Below are 7,402 nucleotides of genomic sequence, written 5' to 3'. Positions count from 1 at the left end.
ATGTGGTTAGCGGACGAGTTCGCAGCAGACGAAATTGCCATTTTCTGGACGTACATATTTTATGAAATTGCCCCCCCCCCTTTAAATTGACCATGTTAACCGTGGGCTCGTAGTGCGAGCATTATCTATAATATCAACGGACATCTCTTCTTTATTTCATTTCATTGTACCGCCTCCGTGTGTACTTGCTCGCGTCATTGACATTGAATTCGCTCCTGCACTGTATATTGAAGCGTTGGCGATATTATATTATGATGACCGTACATAAAACTTCGCCAATATTTCTACCGATCCAATTTCACGTTTTACCCAACGTGTTTGATTTAGTATTTTAAGTAATTCCATATCCATTTGAGACTGAACTGCGTAATGGCATTTTACCTTCTCGTTTTTTTTCACAAGGAAATTAATATTCCAGCTCGGCGATATTCCAATACTCGACAATAGGGAGTTCCGTGACACACGACACATTCAAGAACATATAAAATGTATTGTCAAATTAATGCCATTTATGACAATGAACAACGGTTACCAAGAAGTTCATGTAAATCATTAGTGAATCAAAACAATAGTTTTGTCCTGGTATATGAACAAAAGATATATATGCCATAATTCGTTACCTCCGAAACTTTGGACTAAACTGTTTTTTCGGTTCTTTAATTTTCGGCAAAGACCCTTAGTTGTTCATTATCATCAGTTGACTGGCTTTTTCAATACATTAACTTTGTTCTTGAATACATCGTGCTTCTTGATGTGGGACGTTAGTTTGTACTCTTACCTGCATGTCTACCTGCATGTACATAATTATAATCCTTTTAAACTTTATTACCAATAAATCTTTTATTGTTGTTGCTAAATACAGTTTTTTTTAAGGAACAGACACTTTCAATGATTGGCATTACATTTGTTTGAGCAATGTCAGTGAATCGTTGGAAGGCATATTTAGGACTACTATGTTTTCGATAAAACACTTAAAATGAATGAATTTGTTTTCTCTCGATATTCATTCTCCTTGGTAGTGACCTCAAAGATTGCTCTTTCACACGAATCCCACTTGTTTAAAGCATGAAATTCACTCAACAGTACAACCACATGTAGCCAGGATTTAATTTTGGAGTAAGTACACGCGAAGCGCGCTTCCTGCAGAGGTATAGGGGTGAATGTAGGGGGGGGGAGGAGTTTTCCCACCCTCGCGGACGAAGTGCGAAGCTTTCGCTGTTTCCTAGAATTAAAATCAAATAGAATTCGTCTCTCTCTCTTCTCTATTACCTAATATCATCTCCAATTCAATGGAACTTTTCTGTGATTTCTAAAGGAATTATGATCGCGCAACATGGATGAAATGACAATATACTTCCTCCTCCATCGCGAAGCTATAAGGTTTTATCAATTTTTTTAGACAAGATAAAGGAATTCTTGGAGTCATATCAATACCTCCCTTGGTAGGAGCAGATTTGATTGCAAACAATTCCGCCACATTAAACATCTTCATCTCGAAAAACAGAGAAGAATACGGGAATACATTAAGAAGATATTTCTTCCCGTGCTGATCGAGACTCGGAAGATTGAAAGGGCAGATGTTTAATCAAATGTGCAGTTTCTCTCCATTTTTTGCACTCACACTTATTCAAATGATTTTTTTCTAAAATTATTACAATATATATTGCGAGGATATTGCAAAAATAGTAACGAAAAGACATTTGACCAAAAAGGGAGATGTATGATTTCTTGCACATGAAACTCTTCGTTTTCATGATTTTGACATTCAATATTTCAAACTAAGGGTGCAGAAGAGCACACACGAACTATGTCATGCATATAGAGGGACATGACATGAAGTGTAATCGACTTTAATAGAAGTATACCCGCTTTATACAAAATATGATAGTCTAGTAATGATGAGCTGAAAATCGGAATAGCCTTTCATCGGCGGAGGCGTCAGGATTATTTTGATGGGGAGGGGTAGCAAACAGGGAACACACGGAGACCACACATTTCTTCCAATTTGGTCCGAAGGTTTTATTTTATATAAAATCGGATGATCTACCATAATGTACATTTTGTTTATATAATTATTGGAGGGGGGGGGGATTTTCATCCACTCCAACCGTTAATCATCATGACAATAATAATAGCAATGACAATAATAATAGTAATTGATAAGGCGGTAATACAATTTCTTCTTAGCGCAGCATTACTCCCGGCTTAAATTAGCACGGCTATCCTGATTAAATGCTCGAGCATTCAAGGAATTCATTCCTACCAGGTAGTTACTATCACCTGAGTGGAGAGTGACAAAATGCAGACAAATGCCTTGCCAACAGGACGGTGAGTGCTGCGATGGGATTTGAACCCCGGACATTGTGGTTCAAAGTCCATACGTGAGTTAACACTATCTTTTTAATACATATCTCTTCTTTTTTAAACACCAATTCTTCCTTCTTTTATTCTTTCTTTCTTTATTTATTTCTTCTCTCTTTTTCTCTTTCCCTTTCTTATTCACTTTCACTTCATTTCCCCTTTATTCACTACGAGAAAAATCATGGGGGCGGTCGGGGTGGGTCGCTTCCTGCCCCACCTACAGCTCCGTCCCTGCTTTCCGTGATAGTTCTCCATTTCTCCCCCTTTTGCCCCCCCCCCCATTTGCTGTTTTATTTCTTGAGATTTTCTCACTACTTGTTCTCATATCATTATTAATTTCCCCCCTCCAGGTTCTTCTTGATATATATACTATTCACACTGTATCGGATAAGATACGCAGAGGGGTAGCAAATTATAAAAAAAAATGTAATTGAATTATAACTGTAGAATTTAAAGAAACATAGACAATGTGTTATTGCGGTTACGATGAAACACTAAAATGCCATTCTCGACGGAGGAGGGGGGGGGGGGGGCAATGGTTAACCGTCATTGGCCATAACGTGATAGATATAAACAAAAAATAATAAAAAATATTCAATAAAAATGATCCTCTGATTAACAATAATCATATAGAAACAATAATCAATTTATATCACTAAACAGTCTCCCTCACTAGCAATTATCAGAAAGGCATAACTACAAACCAAGCTCTTTCGCAGTTTGAGGTTGATTATTAATTCATTTCAAGAGCTCTGGGCCTTGTGTGAAAAATAAGCACAGTAGAATAATAATAATAGATGAGACGTACATGCCTAGAAGTAATCATGGATGAAGCAGGAGCTATTTGCTGATTACAATGCCAATTTCAACGCAAGCAAGTGTTATAGAGGGTCTGCATGACCCATGTCATGTATGGATACAGAATAATAGAAATTATTTGCACTCCAAAATTAATGAAAAATACCTGCAAGTGGTTGACTATTTCGGATAAAAAACACTTCGGACATGTCAGAAGGGAATCACTCCGATGGCAATACAAAGTATAAAATGGTTTTAACTAAACGTCATTGTTTAACTTTTCTTTTTTTTTCATATGTAACGCTATCTGTTTTTTTAATGATTGTGTTAATTTGCTTAACTATCATTTTGAAAGTTATAAATAAGAGCCATATTTACATACTTAGATTAATAAATAAGATAATAACATTTGGAATCTTATATAATTGAAGTGTCCCCTTTTAGAATGGAATATCGAAAAGTTTCATCTCGCGCTTAAGAAGAGGAATAGGAAGAGGCCCATTTTTAGGTCTCAATATCAATTTTTCCGCTCGCATCAATTGTTCAATTATACTTATCCTATTCATGGTTACAAAAACTTGCTTAGATTCAATATTTAGGTCAGAACGTCAACATCATTTGATTGTTGAAATATGTACCGTCTTCCTAGCTAATTGAAAACAGTCCGTAACAGGTCCCTTTTCGATCAGACTGGAATACATATTAAAACTTTCTGCTCGCGCTTCGCGCTCGCAATAATTATTTTTGGCGAATAATATTGGCGAAAGCTGGATCCGCCCCTGCGCAGTGTATTAACTGATTTTTTTTTACAAATTCACCGAAAATATGCACGAAAGAAAAAGTTAACGCGTGCTGTCCCCCCCCCCGCCCACAAAAAAATCTGCGTACGGTCACGAACGTGCAGAAGACAAACAAAATCGGTAGCGGAAAAAACTCTTGCATGTCAACATATCAATGGCAGCCGGGTACGTCCGGTATATCAGGACTTAACATGCTTGACAATGTCCGGCTTTTGCTGACAAGAAAATCGAAAGGGGAAAACATACCTCAATACCCAAGATAGGTTACTGAAAACCAGAATTTTATTCCTTGTATCGCGACATATTTACACTACCATAACATAAACAAAACGATGTAATGTCACTATAGTATAGCATGATATACATTTCAATAAATATAATTTTCACTTCATGGTTCCCACCTGATAAGGTGAATTTGAATTGATTATAGGAACTCTCCCACAAGTCTGCTTGTCTCGGGCTCCTAAAAACTATTCATGTCATTATTAGATTTTAAACCCATGTAAATGTATTCAACAGTGTTCGATATATTTCGATGCACGTTTGGTTTTCAATGAAAATATCAATTCATTAATTTCATTCAATATTTTATTTCCTGTTTCGATAAAAGATCACTGGAACTGATTGTGCATCGTTTGCAATTAATTTTATTAAAGGACAACTCCTCCCCAACAAAAAGGTGATTTGAGTAAAAAAATCCAACAAGCTAAACATTGGAAATTTCATCGAAAACTGGGGTAAAGTAAGAAAGTTGTGACATTTTGAAATTTTGTATTTCATTTCATGAAATATAAAATATTCAATATTTCAATATTCGCCTCACTATCATGTGAAACAAAGTTTGATTTCTCCCTGAACACGTGTTATTACTTTAACATTTTATGGTTCAGTCAAGTTGTTCCTTATTGTCAAATCTGCAAAAATGGAAAATATAATTCAAGAAATAGTGATAAAAGGACATCATTGACTCTTTCATTTGCATGTCACTGAGTTGTGCATGACCGAAACTTTAAAATGTCATCACTTTCTTATTTTACATCCGACTTGGATGAAATTATCTGCGCATAATCATGATTGCTTGATTTTTATCTATTGATTCAAATCAACACTTTTCTGTGGTGGATTTGACCTTTAAAAAAGGTTTACTTTTACCCCTAATTTGGGTATATTTTTAGGTAAATTGCCACTTGGTATAGCTCTAACCACTTTCTATACTTTGGTTTCATTCCCAGTTCGCCTACAACCAGATATAGCCATAATGGTCTAATTGCTATTTTAGCCTATATTTGTCTCTTTTGTCTAATTCCCACTTATGCTATACCTTCTGATATTATTATCCACTTGGTTTACCAACTGCCTTGAACCCAAAATAACACTAACATTACGACTGGTATTAGACGAAGATTAGACCAAATGGTAGATCATGATGTTGTTAGACGATCTGATAATTAGACCATTTTGAATTCAATAAGAATAATGAATTCAGTAAGAAGTTACCATTTTATGTAACCCCGTATGGGTAAAAATGGAGTTGTTCGAAGAATGAAAATCGTGATTAAAATCGTAATACGTCACTTACGATGATATGCCATTTAGGCGTAGATCGGCCAAACCCCATCAAGTTGATTTGAATGAAATCAAGAAGGGGGGAAAATCGCCCAAAATGACCTGAAAAGTGAAGCCATCATCATGGCCGTACGCAGCAGGGGGGCAGTTGCCACCAACAAAACATTTTCTTAATGAAAATTTTCACAAAATTCACCCAAAGTATGCAAGAAATCCTTAATTTCCACTTGAAAAAGGGGAAAATCGCCTCAATGAAAAGCTCGGTCGCTTCGCAACCTCGCTTTTGTGTTTTTTTCGAAAAAAATTACACGTGCTGCCCCTCTTTATGCCCCCCGCTCAAAATTTCTGCGCACGGCCATGGAAGTCACAGTATAAATGAATTGAATAGTTACGTTGTACTATACTATTACAGTAGGGTGGATAAACTACAAATGTGATCACCATAGACTGGCTCAATTTACTTTTCAAAGCAAAATGAGCCGACCAATGATCGACCACTAATTATCTTTAATATATATAGGTAATCATTTATAATATAAATTCCAGAATAATCCAGAATAGAAATGCAAAGTTATGAGGACACAAATAAGGAAAAAATATCGGTTTACTCGTTTATTCATTAATATTCTAATCAGGTGTAGTGCATTTTACATTATCTTGTTCAGCGTGACAATTTTATTCGTCATTCGGAGATTATACAATGCGCCATCGATGCAACTTTTTATCTCTTCCCAAGTAGACACCGAACTATTTTACTAATAATTATACTGTCAATTAACATCAAACAAAGTTGCTGTGTATTACACAAAGCATGGACCTAGATCCATGCACAAAGATACCTTTTTCACTTTGAGGACGCATAAATACAACTTTTTCCCCTGTCAATCCTGTCATCCTCCGTAAATCCATACACCCGGTGACATATTGCATCAGAATTAGAAAAGAAAATGCGAAATTAAAGTTGGCTTGGAAATCTACATTCAAATTTGTTTAAGTCACCTTGAGCATATGCTTTGATTTTGGTCATCCACGTTTTGATTGTCAGGTATACATTAAACTTGATGTGGCCATGGTGACAGTTTTTTTTTATTCAACCCATGTTTAGCCTCTCACGAACACATTCTGAATAGAGAAAATACGCTGTAACAAAAAAAATCTTTGAATTCGGTATACCCCTTGACTGACATAACCAATAATAAAGTTGGTATTGCATTTTTAAGAGAGAGAAGCAAGACAACACATTTTTTTCAGTGAAACATAAATATAGTAATACGAACACTTCTATACTCTTCTTTCATATATTTTCCTGGTATTTTTTTCAGTTCAGAAAACACTTTTGAAATACATGTACGTCATAGGACTGAGGAAGTTGCCCACCTACCCACTACTGTTGCACCAACCCTGAACACATGGCCATGGGAAGCGGGGGTGCTGTGTGTATTATTCTTCGTAGAAAGCACCCCCATCTGGAGAAAAATAAAATAGTAGAAACGTAACCAAAATGACCTTCATTTTATATTGAAACCCCCTTTTTGCTTTTCAAATGTCTCTGGCCAATTTGATTTCCCGTTTTGATCTGAAAACCTTTTTTTGTGCTTTTCTTTTCAAATTTACATCAGCACCCCCAGTCCAAAAATTGTTCCCAGGGCCCTATATACCTGAAAATACTGAAAGAATCCATCACAGAAGAATGCACCGTTATATCATGGACATGACAGAATATACTAAGTGTCTTTTCAATTCTTTCCAGATATAGTAACTGATTTAGGTGGTCCATGGTCGAATTATCATAATTTTTTTACAGACACTTGCACTATATCTGCTGGGGAGTTCAGGCAAGAAATTAACCGTTTTAAAGGTTGAAATGGCAATGTCTG

This window comes from Lytechinus variegatus, chromosome 5 (assembly GCF_018143015.1).
Source record: "Lytechinus variegatus isolate NC3 chromosome 5, Lvar_3.0, whole genome shotgun sequence".
NCBI lineage: Eukaryota > Metazoa > Echinodermata > Echinoidea > Temnopleuroida > Toxopneustidae > Lytechinus > Lytechinus variegatus.
The sequence above is the reverse complement of the archived record's forward strand: the minus strand, read 5'-3'. Positions refer to the sequence as shown.